Consider the following 27,221-nt stretch of genomic DNA (forward strand, 5'->3'; position numbering starts at 1 on the left):
GTCTCTCCAACGAGTAACATTCGTGGGAAATAGTTCGTCCAAACGAGGATTTGTGCAGAGGAGAGTAGGATAAGGATCATGGAATCTGTGAATAATAACACGAGTAGGGAGATAATGCAAGAGGGGTAGTCATAACTGCTGCTTTCAACTTGAGACAAAACATGAAGGCTTTGGGATCGGCAATAGGGATTTATCTAACGTCAATGAGGTAGCTGGTCGTATACAAGTTGTATATAGTTAGAGAATGTCGCTTGCCGATATGGGGCGTTACGTCGATGTGATTAGCACAATATGAAGCGGCTAGAGAGGAATGACCATCACGCGGGTCTGTAGGTTTTAACGTCTACAAAGACGTCTAGCAGGATATGATTTCTCAGATCGGTAGGGAATCAAGTTCGAGCGGATTAGTCTAAGTCATGCAATTGAGCCTGAAGTAGTGCTTGCATAGTCGGGGGGGGGGGGTTGATGTGAGACTGCGGAAACAGACCTTCGAAAAGGCATGATTGAGGTAGATGTTGCCATATTTCAGAGTTTATGAGGTTTGTCGACTAACGGTCTATCTTGCTGAATTCATAAATCTGGAGGGAAATCAGGTCAAGGTTTCCATATGAAGAAACGTGGATGCCGTGATTAAGAAACGATGGAAGTGAGGATACCGTCTTAGGCAATAAACATTGATTCGTACGGAAGCTAGTGAAGGGATTCGTAGGATTAGAAAAGTCGTCAAAGAATAATGGTTATGGCAAATGAAGGATAAGGTAAGCATCGAGGTCACCGTACTCGTCGGTGGGTTGACTGGCTCGTATCCTTGTCTAGCCACGTCTACAAATACACCGGTTCGTAAGAAGGATATCAACTTGCTGGGTCTTGGGGCGTGCTAAGATATGAGCAAGGATTAACCATGTAACGAGGAATTAGGAGGAAATAACTTCGTGGTCGATGGAGAGGTAATGCGATTGCTGGCACCACAATGAGAAGCACGCACCACCCAGGTTTTACGTGTTGGAGACGTGTAAACATGAACTCGAAAGGTGCAGACTTACTAGCAAGTTTCAAGAATCCAAGTGAGCAGTCGGGTGAGAGGACAAGTCCCACTACTTAAGGCGGGAAAAGAAATAAGCAAGTAAAAAGGATGCGAATGACGCTGTTTCCCGTTCTAACATCCCATGATGTAGGGGTGGCTCCCCTCTGTCGATTCGTTCTGGTAACTTCTCTATGTGTTTCGTAGCAGGCCTCTCTTAAGTAAGTATATCGAGTAACCGTTCCCCGCGTCGTTTCGTCCCAAGGTGTACTTATTGAGCTGGCCGTTACGCATTTCCGCACCATGATCAATTGTCATCGCTTATGTCCCGATTGATTCGTAAGGGCTGGCTCCCATGAGCCGCTGACTAGGGTTAAGGATTTGATTGGAGTCAATTCGCTGATGTTCGTTGTCGGTGACTAGGGTCGTTCAAATGCTGAAGCCAGTAAGGTACTACGTTTACCCTCTTGTCCACCGTTCTTGCAAGTTGACTGAGTAATACATGGTATGTTGAGATAGTGTTGCAGAAGTGATCGCACTTCGGGATTTAAGACGTCAACACGTTAAGTTCCAGCGAGCGAAGAAAGGTGATAAGGATATAGACCAATCATTGTCGTTTCAACATCCAACCCGGGGATGTTCGTACAAGCACCTAATGTTCTACACAGTTCGCTAGGCGTTCATATGGGTGTTCAGGTGATACTCGATAGCCTCGAGATTCGAAAGGGTGCAGTGAGAAGTGAAAAGATCGTGTTCGAGTAGGAGACAATCATTGCTACGGCTCCTATGGACTGTTGTGTCTCTCATCATACAAATAACGAAACGGAACCCCTTTTTCACTTGTTAAGCCTTACTGGGACTCGCATGCACCCCACATTATTATTATGTGTGCACCCACAATAATATTGTGATTTGCATGCTCATCTCAGTTCCTCCTAACTCGTGTCAAATGGTTCCCCAAACTCGAGTGCCAAACAGAGGTTATCAAAACGATAAATTCACAGAAAACACAGTATGAGTGTGATGTCGTAATGTAGCGAGAATGAGATAGAAGAGAGAGGTGTATCTATCTAATTAGGCACACTAGTATGTATAGCTAAACAGGAAACATAAAGCAAACAAGTAAATACTGGTCCGAGCTATGAGTCAAAAGTGTCGAGCCTTGCACTTGGAGTGTAGTGTCGTCGCGAGTCACGGGTTATAGTCTGGTTTTTCTCAAAAAGATTTTCCCCTTTTTAAAACCAAGTTCACTATAACCAATGGCTCTGATACCAATCTGTCACACCCCCAAAATCCACCTGCGGATAACACCCGCTTCGGGGGCGTGACTGACCAGGATCCAGCCACCAATTATACTGACTAATTAAGTTGATAACAAAAGTAACACTTACTAACCATAAGATTAGCAAATATCAAGTTCAGTGTTCAAAGTTTTAAGTTCAGAGTAAATGTAGCGGAAGCATAATTAACAGTTTTAAACAATGTTCATAAAGTAAGCATAATAAATGCCCAACACACGGGCAGACGACCACTACACATCCCAAGTAGCTGCTCCAGTCACTGGCCACCTGCAAAGCATGCAGTAAAGGGTCAACAATAATGCTGAGTGAGTTCACTAGTTGTCCAGTTTTAATTACCAAAAACTTGTTTCACCAGTTAATTTATCCGTTTATACATGTCATGGGGAGCTACCCCAAAAGTTAGCGACTAAACTGTTTTTCCAATACCGAACACTAGGTAACCGAATGCGTTTCCGCAGGATGCCCCGATGTCAATGTTCTATCATCATTGACGGATGCCTGAGTACATTAGTTCACGACCGATCCCATACCATGGCACGGTGTGAGGCTGGTAAACACCTAAATAGCGCTATCAACTAATAACCCGTTCGCCTGGCACCGGCGACTAATCGGTATTATGTAGTAGGGACTTGAGTGATAGAGTTGCGTTTAGTGCCGTTAGTTGCATTCCGTATAAACCGTAATTAACTAAAAAGGTTTCCCAATACAAGGGAAGATAAAGTAAGTTTGTTTCCCAATAACTAGGGAAGGAAAGTGAATAGTATCCCCCTTTACCAGGGGATAGGGTTGGTTAGTCTCGTGTCCCAAACCACCGGGACGCATGCTTTTAAGTTGTGAACTCACCTTGGGTTGCTCGGTATGATACGTTACTTGGTTAAGTATGTTGGTCACCACGTCCTAACATGGTTACCAAATATGGGTCAAGTCGGGTACAAGTAAACACGTATAAAACACACTCAACATAAATGCAAACAACTACAGTAACAGGTATACATGCAGTCCAGTCAACAGAAAGTCCAACATACAAACAGTGGCGTTATTGGGCCTAAACAGTAACAGATACACAAGCAGTCCAGTTAGCAAATAATCCACGAGTTCTTTGGCCCAATAACAGCCCAGTCGAGACGAGGGTGACTCGCAACCAAGGTTGCGACTCGCAACCGAGGTCTCGGTTCGTCACGTTTTGATTACGAGTCGCAACCGGAGATTACGACTCGCAACCAGCAGTTCCGACTCGCAACCGGACTCGATACGCGTTGATTACGACTCGCAACCGGGAGGTCTCGACAAATCCTGCTGTGGTCTCGAGTCGCAACCAAAGGTTCCGACTCGCAACCGTGATTACGTGCACATGAAGACCTTTCTAGAACCTGTCACCTTGTACGAACCAATAGAAATGCATTTTCATGAAACAAATATGTACTATCCACTAATATTGCATAAACATGTTTGTTTGTCTATTTCGTGCACAAATCAGATCAAAACCAACATATATCAAATATTTTGACATCATTCAAGGTATCCTTTATTGGGCTTTTCATCTTTAAATAAACATATTTATTTAGACAAGATAAAAACACAACATTATGCAGGTTCCTAGGATTAAATCAATCAATCATAAGGAGGTTTATGAACATTCCATTGTCCAGAATTTTGTCAATGCCTTATCATTACCTACTGTTTCACCCAAACATATACAAAGTCTAAATTCATAGTAAGAAATAGTCAGCCTATACCCAGTATTAATATAATATCAAACATTATCCACAACAATCACCAAATAAGCATCCATTTTTCATATAAAAATCCATCTCCATAAACAATTAACAGTATACAAAGGGCCTTATGAACTCCAAAATAATCGATGGGTCATATATCATTACAGTGACATCATACAAAGCACCTTGCATTCCAAACAGTTGGTACATAATCATATATATATATCCAAAGTTCACAAAAACACCACATATTCAAACATAACCTATTACTGACCGAGAAATGGTGAGGCGAAAGAGGATGTGCAGGCTCTCACTGCTACTGGTCTGAGTCGGAGCTCCGGCAGCCGTCGTCGTCATCGGCTCCGTCACCACTACCTCCGCTGCAACCTGCAGCACCAGACCCGAACCAAGGAGAACCGCCGCTGCTGATGATGACCGGAAGCTGTCTTCGCTGCCATCCGTCGTCGGTAGTCACTCAATCCGTCATCACCACCATCATTTCCCGGTGTTTCAGTACCACGTCTCCAATAAGTCGGAGCTTTGTCGGGACTGTAATGCCACCGCCGCCCCTTTTGTTTTTCTCTCTCTCGACCTTTATTTTAATCGTTGTCGTCACGGGTGCGACTGCCTTCGCCGGCGCCGCCATTACAGCTCCTTTTCCTCCTTAGCTTCTCTCTTGTTCATCAGGCGAACCTCTCTCTCTCTCTCTAATCCTTCTACTTTCTCACTCATTCCACTATGAGTGGGTGTGTGTGTGAAACGAGACAACAAGGGAAGATGGGTTTTGTGAGTGTGCAGAATGGTATAAGGAGGGAAGAAGGGTTTCAGGGGTTTGTTTAGTTGGCCAGGAAACACCGCCGGAAAGTTGGCCGGAATGTATCTCCGACGACCGGAGATTAGAGAGGGGGCAAGAGGTGTGCGGCTGTCTATTATGGAATTAGGGTTTTATGCTTTTTAAATTTTTAGAAATGAGGGTTTAAATAAGTTTATATATGCTTAGGGTTTAGGTAAGTTGGGTTGGGCCTGGCCCAAGTGCGTATGGGTCATACAAAATTACGGGTCTCTCAATTTAACGAACTAGCCCGAGTAAATTGTAAAATTAACTACATCGAAAATTATACGTGCAAAGTGAATGTTCGGCTTGGGTTTGTTTGCTTAGACGAAGCGTTCCTCGTGACGCGGTTGTGATTATTTAATATGTACTAATAATAATAATAATAATAATGATAATAATAAATGCACGTATTAGTAAAATACCCTACTCTTGACAACGAGAGTACAGGTTGTCACAGTTTTTGTAATTGATTTATTAAAAGAGAGCCCTATGACTGATGCTTGTCTGTTCTCAGCTGCCTCTAACAAAGAGATAGAATTATGGCACAGAATATTAGGGCACACAAATCTCAAGACAATCACTACTTTGTAAAAACAGGGTCTTGTAAGAGGCCTTCCACAAAAATTGTTTTCATGTTCTGAGCATTGTGTTTCCTGTCTAAAAGGTAAACAACATAAAAGCTCATTTAAGTCCATTGAAGAGTCCAAAACAACCAAGTGTTTGCAAATGCTTCACATGGACTTGTTTGGCCCAGTAAAAATCATGAGCTTGAAAAAGAAAAAAAATATTGTTTGGTGATAGTAGATGATTTTTCTAGGTTTACATGCACTTATTTTTTACATTCTAAGAATAGGAATGCATGCATTTTGCAAGACTTCGTCAAGCAGGTTGAAAAGCAATTTGACCTTCCAGTAAAAATCTTTAGAAGTGACAATGGCACAAAATTCAAAAATAAGGAGTTGGATGCCTTCTGTGTGTTAAAATGGATTGTAAGGCAGTACCACATCCCAAGAACACTAGAGCAGAATGGGGTAGTTGAAAGGAAAAAATAGAACTCTGATTGAAGCAACCAGAACCACGCTTGCAGATTTAGGTTTGCCTTTAACTTTCTGGGTAGATGATATAAACATTGCCTGCTATGTCCAGAACAGAGTTCTAGTTAACCCTAGGCATCAAAAGACTACTTATGAAATTCTGTATAAAATCAAACCACTACTGTGCAACCCCCACCAAAACCCACTCAAAAGACCAAAAAGAAAACATCCAAACAGCCCACCAAACCCTCTAAAAAGTACCTTCTGGAAGATGAGATCCCAGAAGTTAATCTAGTGACAACACAAAAGTCACCAATAACCACTGTTGCTACTTCCTCACAACAGTTGGAAAGATCTCAATTATAGCCTTAACTCCTCCTGCTTCCTAACAAAAGGAACAGGTTGTAAGCTCAGGGACACCACATCAAAAAGCATTATCCTCATTTGGGAATACGCTTAACAACCCTTCTCCCTGGGCAAATTCTCTTTCAACACCTATCCCTACTTCTCAACTTCCACCATCAATTAAACCACTGTTTGATGCCATTGAGCTTCAGACACAAAACAGTCCCTCTCACCAACTCATTAAAGAGAGTACAACCACAACAATGGCTGTGTCTGAACCAACTCAATTGGTTATCCCACAAACAGATGAGGAGGTTACACCACTGGAATTCTATGAAATTCCTGTTGGTAGTTCAAGTGGAGCAACTACTACAGGTGTTGGATCCACTGATCTACACCTGGACAATAGTTACATCAGTCAGACTCCCTTGAAGGCAACCACTGCTGATGCTATCAAGGAATCCACTGGTGTGTTCAAGTTAACCACTGGTGAGATTTCCAAGGTAACTACAGCAGAGCGAGGTCCCCAGTACCAAGAACAAGGGGCATCAGCTAATGAACCATCGGAGACTTCTCCTGCTCCAACAGTTGATATAACCACTGCTAGTGGGAAATCAGATGATCCCATTAACTTGGATGATGGTTTAAAATATCAGGATTTGATGGAGAGGCTCTCTACCATTGAAACAATTGTCATGAAAATGAATGCATCTATTGAGTTTCTGGTTCAAGCTTCCAAAAGTAAACCCACTCCACAACAATATTCCAAGAGATCTGGAATGCAGTTCAACCTATTCTTAAAGCTCAAAGGGAACTTGCAGAAACTTAGCATAACCATCAAATGGCTCTACTCAGAAATATGATTGATGCTAGATACAAGGATACTCAGGCTGGCATCAAAGCCATCAAAGAGGCCTTGAAAAAATGACTGGCTCTGCCCCTGCATCTATCTATAAAGATGATGATCAAGATGATGCCAAAAAGGGTGAGAAACATGACATGAAGAAGTTTGGCAGACCTACTCCTAGGTAAAAGCCAACTCAAAAGCCAGAGTCTGGTAAAAAGTCTTCTAAAACCACTAGTGAAACACCTGTCAAAGAAAAGAAAAAAGGAGTTGATGAAACCCTAAAAATTCTAGCAGATGAAGTGGAGAAAAGTAGAAAGACAATTCAGAATCAGAATGAAACAAAGGAAAGGCAGTAGAGAAAGGAACAAAAGGAACTGAAGGACATGGAAATTAAAGAAAAGGATCTTGGAACTTCAAAAAGAAGTAAATCCCATAAACACAACAAACCACCACTTGCTACATTTTCTAGATCACCCTCAGTGATGTGTGTGAAATGCAACATATAAATTACATCAAATGAGGCATAAAACTAACCCTTTTTAGTACTAATGTTGGAAAAAGTGTGCTTTTGTCTTCCTTTTGTATTTTTAGGGTTAAAAGATCTTAAATGAACAAAAGAAGCAAAAATGCAGCCAAATCTAACAATAATACAAGAAAAGGAATAAACGTGGCATGCCCGACCCCTCGACAACATCTTCACAAGCAAAAACAAGAGATCAGCAGGCTGAACATGCCCCATGCTCATTGAACACGGGGGCGTGGTCAACGCTAAGATTCCCAGAATCCAAGCAAATCTTGATAGTACAGATACGCTTCTGCACACGGGGCCGTGCCCAGTAGACACGGGGGCGTGGTCAACTAATGCAGACAAACTGCATTTAATGAAGAAAGAGAAGATGGGTGGACACGGAGCCGTGCCCAATGGACACGGGGCCGTGTCCGGGCTTCTGTGCAGGCTATAAATAGAGGTGCTTGGTTCACTTCAAAGGCATCCCTTGGCAAACCACCTCTCTCACACTTCACCCACCTACCACCACCATCACAACCCACATCCACCACCATCATCCATCATAGATTGTGTGTAGTAGTCTCGGGATCCAAGATTGATAGTAAGAGTTCTTGCAATCAAAGGCCATGTTTGCCTAAGTCTCTTACATCACTTGGTGAAGACAAGCATTTAGTTTAATACTTTTTATTTTTAATCTTTTCGCACTTTTTATTTGGTTATGTATTAATGACTTTAATAACTAGTTTCTTATGCTGAAGGTGAAACTTCCTTATCATTTGTCCGTGGTGTCTTGGCGTTATTTTACTGTCTATATAATGATTTACACCATTCATATCTCCACGGTCTATATGGAGATATGTTGGCTACCTAGTCGGGGGTTAAGGGAATGGTTTGGTAAGCGTCTTGCCTTGTTCAGTGTATAGATCCTACAAGGACCTAGGTCAAGCTTATTAGGGCATCCTTCAATACCCACTGGTATTGGATGGCGGGGGTTCGAATTTCTTGATCCCGTCACCCCTCATATGTAAACTAATATTAAAACATTAACCTGGCTACTTAGGATTGTATCCCTGCTGACTCAAACTACTTAGCCGGGGGTAAGGTCACCTTCAAAAGAGGGGCCTACCACATTACGCATTAATAACTTAATTAATTATCTTTCTATAATCCAACCCTTTAGGATTGTATCCTTGCTGACTCAAACTACTGGGTTGAGGGTAACGTCCCTTCAAAAGAGGGGCCTACTACTATAACTAAAATAATCTCTTAAAAAGTGCAAAATTGTGGAAATAATCAAAGGTTACACTAAAGGCGAGTCGGATCCAAGTGATTCATCTTGTCTATCTGTTTTTATTTTTATATCTTTATTTTCAGCATTTTTAGTTTTCATTTTCATGTTTAAACCTTTTCTAAAATTTTGATTTGATTAGACGTTGAGGATAAACTGGTACTAAAAGCTCTTGTGTCCTTGGACGACCTTGATATCTTAGCAACGCCATACTACGCTCACGATGGGTGCACTTGCCCATATGTGTGTTTAGCGTTAGTAAAATATCGTGTTTTATAAATTTAAAACTTGACTAAAGTGTAAAAAGGGCTAAAAAATATACATAAAAACATATAACACACCGCACACAAGGATTTTAAGAAAGCTTAAAATTGATGGCCTAATCAGTTTTCAAAACCTTTTTAAAACGTGTGCACATTTTATGCATTTTAGTTAGTTCTTGTATTTACAGTAGCCTGAACACGGGGCCGTGCTGCACATTTTTAGTAAAACACCCAGATACAGAGTCTGAACACGGGGTCGTGCTCACTGAACACGCCCTCGTGCTACACAAAACCAGTTACTTTTATTTAAATGCCAGATACAGAACCTGAACACGGGTCGTGTCCACTAAACACGGGGCCGTGTCTAGCCTCTATTTCTGTTTTTATTTTTATTTTTGTTTTCTGGTCCCGAGACTCTGTTGTGGTCTGCTGAGTGATTCTTATGGATCAATACTCAGGAGGCTACAACTACACCTATGAGGAGGATGATTATAGGGAAGACTATTGCACCATTTGTGGTGACCCTCACTCGGTACAATATTGTGACCTCTTTACACCATCCACTTCATAGACCTACTATGAGGAGCCCAGGTACGAGCCATCCACTTCATACACATACTATGAAGACCTAAGGTATGAACCTTCTCCATCATACTCATATTTTGATGAACCACGGTATGAGTCTTCATACTCGTACTTTGAGGAACCAAGATATGAGCCTCCACCTTCATATGCTTATTATGAGGAACCATGGCGTGAACAACCCACCTCATATGAGTATTATGAAGAACAAAATTACGACCCTTATCCATCATATACTTACAATGAAGAACAATGGTGTGAACCATCTACTTCATATGAGTATTATGAGGAACAAAGGATCGAACATCCGGATTCAAGCTTTGAGGATCCTGATCCTTACTGTATCACCCACATAGCCGATAAGATAATAGAACACATTTAAACTATCGAACATTGCATTAAAGAATCCCGCCCAAGGGAAGAGGAGTCCCGCGCAAGGGAAGAATTAACTCGTAATAAAGAAGGGATAGTTGAAAATGTAAAAATGGAAGAACAAGTAAGTGAAAAACCGACAGATGAGTTAAACATCAAGAAAGTTGAGTCCAATAACGTTAAAATTCAAGAAGAGTCTAATTTTGAAAAAAAATTAATCTCTTTTCACCTTCTTTCGAACATCATTGTTTAGTACCCACTCATGCTATGTTTTTAAAAGAGTTAAACACTAACACTAAAATTGACGAAACGGTAAGCATTAAGTTAACAATTGATCAAACTTCGCTAATAAAAGAAGACCCATTTGAAATTAACATTACATTGGTTCCATGTTTTTTTCAAAACTCCTTTATTAGTAATGTCACAATTGATAATGATCTTTGTGTTAATCTAATGTCAAACTACATTTTCGAAAAATTAAGTATTAGTGATTTTTCTCCACTTCAAATACCCATTTTTCTATCTAATCGGAAAGTAATAAAACCAATAGGGGTAGTTGAGGATGTCTTGGTCCAAACCAACCAAACGGTAATCCTAACTGACTTTATCATCCTTGATGACGCTCCTCTAGTGTTGGGACGACGTTTGTAATAACCCACGAAGCTTTGAAAAAACGGAAGTACAACAATCTATCTATTCAATAAGGGGCATTTAAAAAGAGTGTCGATCTTGAGCGTTCAATGAAATATCCATTCAACAATAATGACCCCCTAATTTAAGATGAAGATGAACCACCAGATACAAGAGAAGAAATTGACCACTTTGTTGAAGAAGAGGTCGCCATAGAACAAACCTTTGCGATTCTTGACAAAAATGAGCAACCAAATAAGGAGTCTCCTAAAGACCCATCTCTTGAGCTCAAAGAACTTCCAAAAGGTTTGGAATATGCTTTTCTAGACAAAGATGGTAAATCACCTGTAATTATTTCGTCAAAATTATATAGTTTAGAAAAAGATAAATTAATTACACTTTTGAAAACACAAAAAATGCAATCGCTTGGAAGCTTGTAGTGTCACACCTCGACCACGTAAAACAACAAATCGTGGCGGAAATGTCGGGGAGTGTTGTAACAGAATCATTGTTTCACAACCATGGATCAAATAGTTTTGTTTTATTGAATTATTGAACTCAATGTTTTGGTACAATTCAGATAAATACAAATAATTGTTTCTCAGTTTTAAAGTCGCTAAGGCACAAGTCTGTCCTATGTGTAGCATGCATCAACAATAATCACATAGCAGTACCTGAAACATATATGAAAATAGGTACGTCAGCATAAAAATGCCTGTGAGTAACTTAGGATTTTATGTATTAGATTCATGGCTTTCGATAATGGAGGAAAAGGTTTTGTGTTTTCAAAATAGCCATGAATCCAAAGTAAAATTTGTGTTTTCGAAAACGTATCATTTTGGAAAAAGGTTTTATAGTATAGACAAAGTATACTTTGGTTTTGGAAAGTTTGTATAAATAGTATAACAAAGTATACTTTAGTTTTGAAATAGTTAATAGGTAGTATATCAAAATATACTTTAGTAATTAAAACAATAGATTTGGTAGTATATCTCAAGTATACTTTGGTTTAAGGATAAAAGTATCGATAGTATATCAAATTGTACTTTAGTTTGAAAATAGCATATCAACTATGCTTTGGTAGTATATCAAATTATACTTTGGTTTATGAAATAACAAAGTTGGTAGTATATCAAACTATACTTTGGTAAACAGTAGCATATCAAACTATGCTTTTGGTAGTATATCAAAATATACTTTAGTTTAAGAAATATCAAAGTTGGTAGTATATCAAACTATACTTTGGTAAACACTAGCATATCAAACTATGCTTTGGTTTAAAAATAGCATATCAACTATGCTTTGGTAATTAACAAAGTAGTATGTTAAAACATATGTTGGATTTTGTACTTAGTATATCAAAATATACTTTGGTAGATCACATTTGAGAGTACATCAAACTGTACTTTTGTAGTATATTAACATATACAAAAAGAGTGTGATTTGGTATTCAATCAAGCCTTAGTGTATCAAACTACACTTTGGAGACTATAGAAATACCACGAAGGCAATTTCTATTTGGTTAAAATTTGGTTTCTGACATTCCATACAACAGGAATGGGGTGTCTAGTCCTATAGCGCTATATCATACTACCAATCGGCTGGGTGAATGTATAAAAATGGGTACAATCCAACAAATAGTTTTATAAGTTTTGGAAAATCAGTGTTTAAACCATGGGTAATCGTTTAATTTATCAAAAGTATATGTACTAAGCATGTGTAATCATATAGTTTAAAATCGGGAAAATAACAGATAGGCATATATGTTTCACCCCAAAACAATTGAAAACAGTAAAAGAGGGGACTATGTACTCACTTGAGATTGCAAGTATCCTTGATTAAGTGTCCTAACAAAGCTCGGGAAATCAAGGAATCAAGTGGCACCTAGTATGGATCACTATGTTAAACAATCGGACCCTAAATCGGGAGATAGGATAGAATGAAGTTCTATAAATCAAATGAGTATTGCCACTCATATGGCATGATTTAATAGACCTAACATTCTGATTTGGAAGTCTACCTAAGTGCTTTTGACCCGTTTCGACCCATTATGGTAGTATAAGCCACTATAATGCGTCGTTTGCGTAAAACTATGTTCGGATGGTTAACTATGTGCTATGTCAAGTCTTACATGCCCAATTATCCCTAAACATGTTACTAAATTAGATTATATGTCAAAAATATGTTCACATAGTCAAATACAGATTTAGCTTCAAAAGGGCATTTTGATCATTTCCTATGGGCATACAAGCTAACTAGCATACGACTAACCAATCCTATGTGATCATAAGGTATAACCTCAGTGGTTATTCCCTATGCAACTATGATCACTAGCTAAACTTGGTCGGATCCTAAAGATCGACCAAACGGGTCAGGTTCGAAAGGCTAAGCGGTTGTTTAGACCGCTTACCTTACGACCCTAAACAAGCACTAAACTAATAGTGTCGAGTTAAACATGTCAAAACATGTTTAACCTACTGATTTGGTATCAAAACAAAGTGTTTTGATACCCTAAAGTAGTTCCGTTGCAAAATGCGTGCTAAAACGCATTTTGACCGAAACTTTGACTCGACACTACACCTAGTTAACGTGGTAATCAGCGGCTATAATCACGAAGGATGATAACTATCGTGATTACAATCACGTTTCAAAGTTTAATTGAACTTTGACTTGACCAATTGATGGTCAAAACCGAAAGTCAAACTATTGACTAAACTGTTTGACTTTCTGCTTAAACATAAAGAATAAGCATGAAAGAAGACTTATAAAGTGTCCTAGCTATCTTTTCTACAAAGAATAAAGTTCCAAACACTTGAGAGAGCTCCCAAATCAGATGTAGAGAAGAATGAGAGGAAATGAGCAAATGAAACAATGAAAGTGTTGGCTATTTATACTTGAGGGAAGTTCATAGGATCACAACAAGTGTTTGTGTAGTCCCCAAGCATAAAATCCTAGCCACACAAGTGTAACAAGCAGGTACAAAGCCTTGGGGAGGTGTTAACTTGCTCATCACACCAAGAAATTGCAAGTTTGGCCCCTGAATTATCAAACAGTTGCTGAGAAACAAGTTTCTGGTCGCTGGCACTCTCACACGGCCCGCGTAAGGTATGGGGAGACCTTTACGGGGCCCGCCTGGCCTTCCCAGATCAGCAATAGTTTCACATAATTATAGTTCAGGTCCCTGCAATGTGTTTGAGTCCATTTTAGGCACTTTTGACCCCCGTTAAGCCATTTTCAAGTCTCTACAAGGTCAATAAGGTTTAGAGGACTCAAAATATGCTCAGAAAACTCTCGGATGTCGGCTCGTTTGGTCGTACGGTGTGGTGTTCGTTAAATTACGACGAAACTCAAACGGACGCGAAAACGAACCAAATTAAGCGACAAATGGAATTTTTGCATGCCGATCACTAAAATAAAAATATTTTAGTGTGTACAAAAATTTTGGATGTCCAGATGTCGTCAGAACGTAAGATATGCGCGAAAATGCAAACTTACGCCGTTTTTGACACTTTTAGTCCCTGTAAGATTATATAAGCATATTTTCGCACACCGAACCTATCAAAGCTTATTTCTAAGCTATGTTTAGGTTATATATGGTATGTTTAGCTTATGATCAAGTTCCGGACTATACGTTACCTTACGAATCGGTATAGTTTCGCAGTTTGACGCAAATAGTCCCTACGATCGAATAAACTTGTTTTTGCCATACCAAACCTTCCAAAACTTATTTCTAAGTTATGAAAAGGTTATTCAAGGTATGTTAAGCCTATTTCACTATTCCGGAGTGTTTGTCATGTTAAACTGATTACGTTTATGCACCAGTGCGCGTATAACTTTCCAGAAAGCAATTTAAAGCTCGGAATTGAACAAGAATTGATATGTGCAAAAGATACACATATTTATACAAATCCCAAGTATGAAACACAATATTTCAGTGACTTGGCATTTGTTTTTGTGCTCGTGGTGACACAGGTGTCACATGTAGATATCAAAGGAATAACTCCTTCCATGTGCACGCACAAAATTTTAATGAATGATGACTACAAATCGGTAATACAACCACAACGTAGGGTAAATCCAAATGTCCAAGAAGTTGTTAAAAACAAAGTCATCAAATTACTTGACGCCGGACTTATTTACCCAATTTCCGATAGTCCTTGGGTAAGTCCCGTCCAAGTAGTTCCAAAGAAAGGAGGTATGACGGTAATAACTAACGAGAAAAATGAGTTAATACCAACGAGAACCATCACAGGATGGAGGGTATGTATAGATTATCGTCGATTAAATGAGGATACAAGAAAAGATCACTTTCCTTTGCCTTTTATCGATCAAGTGTTAGAAAGATTATCCGGTCATAAAATAATTTTATTGTTTCTTAGATGGTTTTTCAGGTTACTTTCAAATACCGATAGCACCCGAAGACCAAGAAAAGACAACATTCGCATGTGTCACACCCCGATATTTCCACGTATTACCGGTGGGCCCGGTGGGGAGTATCATGACATAGTTGATATCATCATAGTCAAACAACAAAATATTTAAATGCACAGCGGAAGAAAAAGATAAATTTATTTCAACAAAATGAATTGTAATATTTAAGTATCACAACAGTTGAAACAAATCCACAGGCAGAATCAAAAGTAAAGAGGGAACATAGTTCAACAGACGAATGCATCCAAGCTTGCGAGACTCTTATCGATGCTAAGGAGAGGCCAGCCTATTACGAGTAGTACCTGCACTTAACCTTTTTGGGAAAATACGTCAGTTTACACTGGTAAGTACAATTTAACTGACTCATTTTGAAAATGTTTAAAATTGATTTGAATGCACATGGCACAGAAAAGATTTTTATAACTTGGGATAATTATTTGAATATAAACTTGTAAAATAATTACATGTTTGTTATGCGTTCAGTTGCCCGGTTCGTGCCGGGTTAAAGATTAATAGACATACCACATGATATAGTCCCACCGAGTTATTCTCGTAACCGGCGGTTATACCTTAATAATTATAAATGCACTGACGAGTGTAAGCCTAGACCCGTGTGCTATGGTCGTGGCCATTCTATGAATGATGCCAAGGATATCCGGGACATGGTTATTAAACTCCCAAAGTCGTTAAACAAACAAAACCAAATTTTTAAACGGGTCATCTTGATAATACTTAATCACCAATGAATTAAGGTCAAATGCCCGACCAAGCGGTATTTTATATATCGTACCCCAAGCTCGTATAAGGGAAAATAATTTAAAAGTATTTACCTTTGCAAGTATAATTCACAATAAGCAAGTGCACGTAGCTTTTACCGGTCACCTATTCTGGAACGAATGTTTATGATAACCTATTAGAATCCTAAAGTCTTTAATTAAGCCTAAGCTTAGACCGGCTAGTTTTTAAAGAAGATACGGTTCATACGCATGAAAGGCGAAGACCGGTTTAGAATGTGGTTTTTACCCGACAAGCTAGCATGCTTGTTTAATATGGGTAACTTAATCACATTCTGAATTTTGAGACAAAAGTGATATGGTTTGACCCGTAACGAGTAACCATATGAATCATATACAAGTTTCCTAAGTTAATATGCTTTAAATATGTTGTGACATCAGTAAGATATCTTCTATTATGCCCAAAATGATTTTAAACTCAAACTATGCCTCGTAAGGGCATTTTGGTCATTTAAAAGGTTATAAAAGAGTTTAATAGTAATCTGAGTTACAGGTCTAATTTATTTAGTAAATATACTTAATTTAATAAGTTATAACAGTAGGGTATCATATATATATGTGAAATTTATTAATTATAACCAGACTATGCACCGTTGGGGCATTTTGGTAATTTCACATAAGCCTAAAAGGTCAAAACTGGAAATCTAAGTTCAAAACTTTTGCTTACTGTTAAAATATAAAATTTACTGAATATATCAGTAGGCGTCAAACCTTATAAGCAGAAGGAGTTGAACATGCGTCAACGACGATGGGTCGAGCTGCTGAATGATTACGAATGCGCTATCAAGTACCATCCAGGCAAAGCCAATGTTGTGGCTGACGCTCTCAGTCGAAAAGACACTCTACCTAGGCGTGTACGAGCCTTGCAGCTCACTATTCAGTCCAGTATTCCTGCACAGATACGAGATGCTCAGGTAGAAGCATTGAAATCAGAAAACGTAAGGGCTGAAGCCTTGCGCGGCTCGAGACAACGATTAAAACAAAAGGAAGACGGCGCCTACTATGTAACAGGACGTATTTGGGTCCCACTATATGGCGGTTTACGGGAACTTGTGATGGATGAAGCTCACAAGTCTCGCTACTCGGTACATCCAGGTTCGGATAAAATGTACCACGATCTTAGAACAACATATCGGTGGCCTAGCATGAAGGCCCACATAGCAACTTACGTCGGCAAGTGTTTGACCTGTGCGAGCGTCAAAACGGAATACCAGAAACCATCAGGCCTACTTCAGCAACCAAGGATACCACAGTGGAAATGGGAAGAAATTTCCATGGATTTTGTTACCGGCCTGCCTAGATCCCAGCGTGGGAATGATACTATTTGGGTGATCGTTGATCGACTCACAAAGTCTGCTCACTTCTTGGCTATCAAAGAAACTGACAAGTTCTCTACCTTAGCAGACGTTTACTTGAAAGAAGTTGTTTCGAGGCACGGAGTGCCAACTTCTATTATTTCGGATCGGGATGCACGATTTACTTCAGAGCTATGGCAAGCGATGCACAAAGCCTTCGGCTCACGGCTAGACATGAGCACAGCTTACCACCCTCAGACCGATGGGCAGTCTGAGCACACTATCCAGACGCTAGAAGATATGCTTCGAGCGTGTGTTATCGATTTCGGCAACAGCTGGGAAAGACATCTCCCGTTAGTGGAGTTTTCGTACAATAACAGTTATCACACCAGCATTCAGGCCGCTCCATTCGAGGCATTGTACGGACGCAAATGCCGGTCACCTCTCTGTTGGGCAGAGGTGGGGGATAGTCAGATCACAGGTCCAGAAATGGTAGTTGATGCTACTGAACGAATTGCACAGATACGACAACGCATGGCGGCAGCTCGCGGCCGTCAGAAAAGTTACACTGATAAACGCAGAAAACCACTCGAGTTCCAAGTTGGGGATCGAGTGCTACTCAAAGTCTCACCCTGGAAGGGTGTGGTTCGTTTTGGTAAACGAGGCAAGCTCAATCCGTGGTATATTGGACTGTTCGAGATCATTGAAAGAATAGGCAAAGTAGCCTACAAACTAAATCTACCAGCTGAACTCGGTGCAGTGCACAATGTTTTCCACGTGTCAAATCTGAAGAAGTGTCTGTCAGATGAGACCCTCATAGTTCCTTTTAAGGAACTAACTATCGCCGAGCGGTTGCAGTTCGTCGAGGAACCAGTTGAAATCACGGACCGGGATGTCAAGGTCCTCAAGAACACTAGAATACCTCTTGTACGAGTTCGTTGGAACTCCCGTCGTGGCCCAGAGTACACCTGGGAACGAGAAGATCAAATGGAGCTCAAGTATCCCCAGTTATTCGAAAAACGTGCAACCACTACTGAGGCTGAAGCTACTACAGAATTTCGGGACGAAATTCCAAATCAACGGGGGGATGATGTGACACCCCAGGAAAACCAGTAAACGATACAACTTGCCTAGCATCCTCAGTAACCGCATGCTAAATTTCGGGACGAAATTTCTTTCAAGTTGGGGATAATGTGACAACTCGAGTTTCCAAGATTCCACTTTCGCATTTATTGCACGTTCACTGTTTGTTTAGTTGTTTACTTGCACAATTAGTTTGCTTTGTAACTGTATAGGTTTTGGTTCGATAAAGTGTATTGTAATTGTGCATGGTTATGTGTTATTTATGAAAGATTTGACAAATGCATGAACTTGGTGGTGAAACTGTAAATTACATTGTGATGGGTGTGCCTTATGTAAAAGATGATACTTAGGGGGTGAGTAGAGTAGTTAGTGAAATTTTAATCACTCTTAACCCTAATCCCCTTCACTAATCATCACACAAGAATCAACATACGTACTATCACATTCTCCAATCCTCTCTACAATCATCTTCTTCATCATTGGCACAAGCTCTCAATCATCACTCTTGATTCCTCTCCTTATCTAGAATCAATCCAAGGTAATGGTTTAATGATTGTTTGTTGTTATTAATCCTTGATTATGTGGTTCATGTAAACCCTAGTTCTTCACATAATAGTTCTGTGTTATTGATTGAATTCTGATTATTGTGAAATGATTTTGATTAGTGTGTAATCATTTGCCTGATGTTAAGATACAAGATATGTTAGAATTATTGATTGATAATTGGATTACTGCAATGCATATGAATGAATTAGGGTTTCCTGATCGTAAAAACAAAAACGTAACTGATGCACTGTAGTTGAATGTTCATATGATTGATGGTTTGCCCGATGTTTGATCTTGCACGTAGTCCGACTTTTATATATATTAAACATAATCCGACTTTTACATATATAATATAGTCCGACCTTTATTGATTTATCATGTGGTCCGACCTTTGTTGTTAGATGTTGGTCCGAATTTTTAATGTTTACCACATGATGTCCGAGTTTTTGATACTTACCACATGTCCGAACTCTTTAAGTATCACAAAGGTCCGACTTTTATCACAAAGGGATCCGAACTTTTATATAACAAACATGGTCCGACTTTCATACATTAAACATGGTCCGACTTTCATACAATAAACATGGTCCGACTTTCATACATTAAACATGGTCCGACTTTCATACATTAAACATGGTCCGACTTTCATACACTAAACATGGTCCGACTTTTACAAGGGGAGGGGGATAGGTCCGACTTTTATTACATGTAGATATAGTCCGACTTTTCTAATTGAGCCTTGTCCGAGTTTTAAAGGCATGAGCCTCGTCCGAGCTTTTACTTGCATAAGTGTTGTCTGAGCTTTGTGATGCTTGAAAAGTCTGAGTTTACTAAGTGCGAACACTTGCATGCTACTGTACATTACTGTATATAACTGTATGTTTTTGTATGTTGCTGGATGATCGTGTATGTGTGAACAATCTTCTCATATCATTCTGTACACAATTATCACACAGAACACAGCTACTTGGATACCAAAGACTTGTAAACCCTAATTGAACGTAAAACACTCACATCGAGTTTATGTGCAATGTACCTTAGGTCGTGAGTAACGGACCTAATCATTTATTAACACTAGAAGCAATAACATACCGAGCAAACCAAGGTGAGTTCACACTCCTACCAAGGCATGGGATTCCCGGGGATTGGGAATGGGATTGAATGAATAGATCCGTACTTACACTATTACTAGACTATCTACCATCGTCCTCGGATTGGGAAGAACACATACGTAAAACCTACGTATACTTGTACTCATCACTGTCCTCAGGTTGCGAAGGACACTCACGTAAAACCTACGTGAACTTATACTCACTACTGCCTCGGTTGTGTCAGGCACTTACGTAAAACCTACGTAAACCCCCGCGTACCCCTGTCCTCGATTGTGAAGGACACTTACGTAAAACCTACGTAAACCTTGTACGTACTACTGTTCTCAGGTTAAGAAGAACACTCATGGTTACAAATAGTCTAGTGTATATGCAATGATGGGAAGCCCCCTCCTATAGAACATACTATCGGCCTAGTAGAGCCACACGTTACAAACGAACTTACTATTACGCACTTACTTTTTGTGAACTCGGTCAACTAGTTGTTGACTCTCTGTTACATGCCTTGCAGGTCGTTAGGTATACATGGAGCTTGCATGGGGAGGCGCGGTCGTTGTGGACAAGGATCGTGATGCTTTGATTAAACACTATGACTTTACATACTTTATTTATGTTGGGCTTTTACTCATTCGCTTCCGCTAAACTTTGTTATTACACTTATGTTGGAACACCTTTCATATGGATTAGTTTGGTTTAAATACAATTACTTTTACCATTTACATTGTTCTATATGATTGGTGGCTTGATCCTGGTCAGTCACGCACCCAAGCGGTGATACTCCACGTGTGGATTTTGGGGGTGTGACAGGTAGTGTGTCGTATCCGACCCCACAGCTTCATCACTCACGATGGATCGATCGGCGGCAACAAGAAGGAGCTCAACAACAACAAGGTGGGAGTAGTAGCGGCTCATTTTCGTTTGGAGAATGGAATGACATGATGTCTTCCATTTTTGGGCCTCCAGGACCACGCTATTATTAGTCAGGTTGTGTTCCTCCTTTGTATATTTTATGCATATTTGTTAGTTTGTTTTGTTTATGGTCGGGTGGTTGGGTGGTGTTAGTTGTTATGTTGTGTTTGGATTGGTGCTAGTCGGTGGTGTGTTGGTGTTAAAAAATAAGAAAATATAAAAAATTTATAAAATGAAAAATCCAAAAAGAAATTTGTGGTTTGAGTGTTGAGCTTTTGGATGATGTGAAAGGGGTTTAGTGATCAAAGCCTCCTAAAACCATACATTGGGGTCAATGTATCCCAAGTGTGGGGATGGGGGGAATTTTTGAAAATTTCGAAAAAATTTTAATCAAGTGAAACGATGTGAGAATTTGAACACCCTAGATTAACTTCAATCGATGCACCGGCAACCTTTGATACCCTTTCATTCTTGGTGAGAGTTGAAGCCACACTTGTACATAAATAATGCTTGTCTTTGATGAGAGTGGCAACGGGTGGGGGTGCATTAGAACTTGTGCTTGAATACGGTTCGAGGCCTTAGTTGAACATGAATGTAGAAAGGATAAGGGCATTTAGGTAGCCTCGTCATAGTGTGTGTGAGTGTGGGATTTGGGGGGTTGGACCTCATAAGTTATATATATGAGCATGGTTGCGAGAGGGGTGGGGGTTTGGACATTTAGTTGCCCAATTTTGTGCCTAAAAGCCTATCGTTTGTTACCCCTAGCTACTTACTTAAAATTTACCCAATTTGACCCGGTCTTATAGTGTTAGTAGTAGTAGTTTTAGTAGTATGATGTAAGTATGTTTGATGCTTTATTGTATGGTTGCTTGTTTAAGAAAAAAAAATTCAGAAAAATCAGAGAAATGAAAAAAAAAAGAAGTGATGTTTAGTTGTCTTGTATATATTAGTTAATTTGGTAGTTGTTAGTTTGCTTTATTGTGTAATAAAAAGACTGGGTTAAGTTTCGCTACGTCATATATATTCCATTTCCTACCCATACACCTCGCCACGTTACAACCTTGAAAGTCCCTTTGATTTGCATTCATGTTTGACACATTTTAGGAGAAGACTCGATTTAGGTACAAGCTTATAGTTGTGCAACCACCCGTTAGCCTTTGTGTGTCTAGCTCATATTGCTAGTGCTTACTTGTTACTGAGAGGAGAGACATAGCGAGGGGTGCATTAGTTGGGAGTTAAAAGGGGGTTAGTAAAAGGATTGCATGTTTTTGCTTGGTTTACATTGATCACTTGTTGAGAAATTGATTTAATGAGTTGCTTGGGACAAGCAACGGTTAAGTGTGGGGATGTGACGGGTGTTCCATTGGACAACCCTTTATGATGTTAAAAGACAAGTTTATCCCTCATTTAATTGTGTAATTATCTTGAATTAGATAACTACGGTTGCTTATGTTTCAGGTGCGGTTCAGGAGCTTAAAGTGGATATAACGCAGCTTAGGAAGGATTGAAGATGAACGGGTCACGCGAGTGGTGAAAGAAGAAACAAAAAAATACATTTCAGGGGTCCACCGTAAATTACGGTGGCCACCGTAATTTACGGTGGCCCTGAAACATCAAAAAATTCCACCGTAACTCAGTCTATTCCCACCGTAAACATTTGGAGAACACCGTAACTTACGGTGGCACCGTAAGTTATGGTGGATGCTGCGAGGAAAACGTAACTGCCTCATTTAATCAGATTTTATGGTGTCTTTTGGGATATTCTCATCATTGGACGGTTTGGGAACTCTCTAGGGGGGCGAATTTGGTTGTTCTTGCTTGGTTCAAAACAATTTCTAACATTCGGTTTGTGATTTTGATTCGTATGAACATTGAACTTGTTGCTATGATGATTCACCAAGCTATGTGTGGCTAAACTTATGGTGATCATCCTGAATTGGAGGTTTGTCTATGACTTTGGTGTTTGATTCGTATTGCTAGAATAATAGACTAGCAATGTTTGTTTGTTTATTATGGTGTGTGAATGTTTGTTTGTAAATTGTTGATTGATGTTATAATCATATTCTAAACCGTACGTTCTTGGTGTCGTTGACAATCGATATATCACGGGAGGGATTAGGGTTGGATATTAATCAATTGGTTATCGGGTAACAACCTCGCATTTTCATAATCCGAGTACTTAGTTCCCTTTCATCACAACAAACAATTATACATGAATCATGTCTATGTGATTCTTTCTAGTGAATTTAAACACAATTGTCAAAAGCAAATTGGAAATTTAGGATGATCGCTTGTTCCTAATCTGTTTACAAACTCCATCTTTGATTTGCAATTTAAGTAGTTAATAGTAGTTCTTAAAACCATAACAATAAACTCTTGAATTTTAATTTCTGCATTGTAGGTTAATTGTAGTTAAATCACAAAACTATAACATAAACACATTTTCCACATACTCCCTGAGTTCGATACCCACTTACCGCTAGCTAATTAGTTGTTATTGGGATTATATTTGCGTGTACCACGACTAGCACGTCAGGGGTCAGGAGCAACGACTGGCTCAGGGGCCACAGCAGGCTCCAGATCAACAAACTCCATGTCAAAATCAGCTGGATCAGCAAACACGGGATCGACAGGGGCTACAGGATCCTCCAGGGGCTGGTCTAAGTGAATGAACTCAATATCCTGGTCAGGATCAAACCCATGTGGAAAAACAGGATCTGGATCATCATCAACATCGTGATCAAACTCAAAGCTGTGTGCGGGAGCAGGTGCAGCTGATGACGCCATGTCAGGGTCGGCGTCGTGTGAGTGGTGATGCACTCCCTGAGTGTGCGAAGGTGCGGATGCCACAGACTCAAAGGAGTCTGGAACAGGTGAATGAATAGGAGCCTCCTCTGCAAGAGCATCAGCAATAGGTAGGATATCATCAGCAGCAATAGGGACCTCACCCTCAAGGTCATCCTCAAGTGGGTCCTCCTCAAACAAATCGACGTCGTCGTCGGAAACAATATCGAGGGGCATATCAACAACAGGATAAGCAGCATGGGGCACAGGAGCAGGGATCACCGCGAGTGGTAAATCCCTAGCGAGATGGCCATCAGCAGGCTCGGCTACGACGTCAGGTAGCGCAAAGGGCTGGAAGTCGTCATCATCTGTGCTGGTAGTATCGGAAGTGTGGACCTCGTGCTCCGATGAAACTCTGTCATCTGATACTATCGCCATGGGATCTGTAGTGTCTGAAACTCCAGTATCTGATGAAGGCATGATGTCTGTAACACAAACACACATATGCACAAACAATCAATCATATAATCAAATAATCATCTTAGTCACCAATAAGCAAGCAAACATTTCTTCCTAGTCCCACTAGACTACCCTCCCAGCCTCTCAGACTGAACCTCCTAGTCTCTCAGACTACCCTCCCAGTCTCTCAGACTGGACCTCCTAGTCTCTCAGACTAACTCCCTGGCCTCTCAGACCAAAACCTCCTAGTCTCTCAGACTAACTCCCTGGCCTCTCAGACCAAAACCTCCCCAATCTCACAGATTGGCCCCTCAGTCTACTTGACTGAACCTCCCAGCCTTTAGGGCTGACTCCCTCAGTCTCTAGGACTGAACTCCCCCTAGTCGTGGCGACTGAATCATAAATTTGGAAAAAGTGTTCATACTTTTTGTTTGTAAAAATGTCTTGTATCCTGGATCTGGACGTAATGTATGCAATGTAAAAATGTTTTCGTGAGATCCCTAGTGATCATAGTCTAGACTCGAGAAGGAATCCTAGTTCGCTATGATCAAAACTCTGATACCAAGCTGTCACACCCTGGCTTTGCGGAAGCGTGGGTTTATTTAGTGTGACTTTTTAATACCATAGCTTAACCACAACAAAGCTATACGAAAATAAAACCATGATGATCATCCATTACTTCAAGTTTAAAAATAAAATACGACAACATTGTTTTAAAGTTGACACATGCAACGAGTTTACAACATAACATAATAAAAACCTTGTTCATAAGACACAACCACAAAACATGAAATAAACACAGTTTAAGACTTGTGACTCGTCCAGGTAAAAGTCACAACCCCTAAACTTAGATGACATCACTTCTCCTACACAGCATGAAGACATAGCATACCTCGCCAAATCCCTAATTCCCTGAAATACATGTAAGTTGAAAAATCAACAAAAGTTGAGCGAGTTCATGTAAAAATGAGTATGTAAAAACCTTTGTAACATGTTTGTATGTATGAAAATCCCTGGTATGTAGCAAATAAGGAAAAATGAGATCACCATTGGTTTGCAAGGCCAATGATATGTGTGAAGTGCTGTAAGAAGACTCAAAGCTAGCAGATTTTTGCGTCGGGCTTAAAGTCACCCCAAGGTCCGTACAGTGGGCCTGGAGTTGGGCTCGCTACACCCAGATAGATCTACCGCTAATGACCCTCGGTCCTACAATGAGGATTAATGGCCTCTAGTTTCTTCCTACCATCTCACATGATCTAAGTAGTAACCCTCCTTACGCTAACCATACCATGTATAAAAGTATCCGTAATCATAGTAACATGTATTTCACCCCCGAAGTATAAAAACTGAAAACAGTTAAGAGAAAAGGGGGACATGAACTCACTGAAGTGCGTCTCGAAATAGTCAATCCCAATCAACCTGCTGCATGACGACCTACACGTACTAACTTCTATTAGATGGACGGCCGTGCCTTAGCTTATGGTATAACGTTTTTGGGAAATAGTTAGACAACTATTTCGTGTTTACACTTCTTAATTATTGAGTAAATATATTCCTTCCCAAGGATGGGGGTATTAATACATGCGTGTTTTATAATTCCGAAAATATATATTTTTAAGTCTCACTTGAAAAATATATTTTAAATCACTTGTCTAAAATATTCTATCTCCAAAATATACATATTTTCCCCAAAAATATTATATTTTACTTCATACCATTTCCAAAATAATACTTTATCAAAATACACATTTAAGAGTATTCTCCAAAAATACATAAGTTACATTTTAAAGTTCGTGTGGTAATAACAATACCGGTGTAACTTAAATATTTGTTTGTGAGGGCGTTGGTATTATTTTGGAGTCGTATTTTCATGATATTTCAAGTAATATTATTTTTACTCTAAAAATAATAAATCTCTAGTTCACAAAATAATCATATAATCACACAGGCGTTTTACTATGAAATATATATTCTAAATGTTATATTTCTAGAAAAATTTCGTCAGAGTTTCCTCTGTAACTGGAGGTGGCCACGCTTGCTAGCGTATAATTTTCTTTTCAAAATTCAATCAAACAATTTACCAATCATCCATATACAATATTTAAACATCAAACTTGTCAAAATAAGTATAAATCGCAAACTCATGAACTTGAATGTTGTGTAAAAATATGTAGTAACTTTCGAACATATTTAGTAGGTTTTATTATCCTTAAAAATAAAATTAGTTTCTTAAAAACTTTATTTTTAAGGAACTTGAAGTTTTACAACTTCTATTCAAGGTTTACAAAAATATTTCTTTGTCAAACTTTCTTGTCACACAAGTGTTTACACACTTGTTTATTCACTAAAATGCCTTTAGTTAATGTAAGATCCGGGTTTTTAACAAGACTTGCATCTTTCACTTGGTTCTTCTGAAAAACCACTTATAGCTCTTTAGATCTACTAGTTTAGAACCTTATTTTACAAGAAAAGTTACATTTACACAAGTTCATGTTTTATGAGTGGAAGGGTTCATCATCTCTTACAAATTTTACACTAACATATTACTAGTTCATGTTTCATAAGCATGATCTAGTATGGTTAGATGATGATCCATCCCACTACTAGCAACAAACAACATAAAATAATCACAACTAAACAAGTTTCACAAGATTTACACAACTATTTTCTCTTTATCCAACATATTCATCTTACTTTCAAGACTTTAAGTTATGATCTTGTGTGTTCTTGATTTTTAACCATTAAATCACTTATTAACCACTTTAAACAAGAACAAGATGGTGTTTAGAGGCACTTACTACTAGCTCGAGGCTAGGGAAGAAACAAGACGTAAATAAGGTGGATAAAAGAAATATAGAGAGGTTCTTGAGCTTCCGAGTGCACCGGGCCTTCTTGTATGTCACCTTGCACCTTTGAGTATGTATGGATGGCTTGAAAGTGAACAAGTGATTGTGATGGTGGGTGTTGTTGGGTTCGGCCGATCACAAAGAAAGGAGGAAGAAGAGAGCAAGTTTGGTGTGGTGTCTTGTGAATAAAAATGATGAACTCCCATGTAAATTTATAATCC

Source organism: Helianthus annuus, chromosome 13, assembly GCF_002127325.2.
Source record: "Helianthus annuus cultivar XRQ/B chromosome 13, HanXRQr2.0-SUNRISE, whole genome shotgun sequence".
Lineage (NCBI taxonomy): Eukaryota > Viridiplantae > Streptophyta > Magnoliopsida > Asterales > Asteraceae > Helianthus > Helianthus annuus.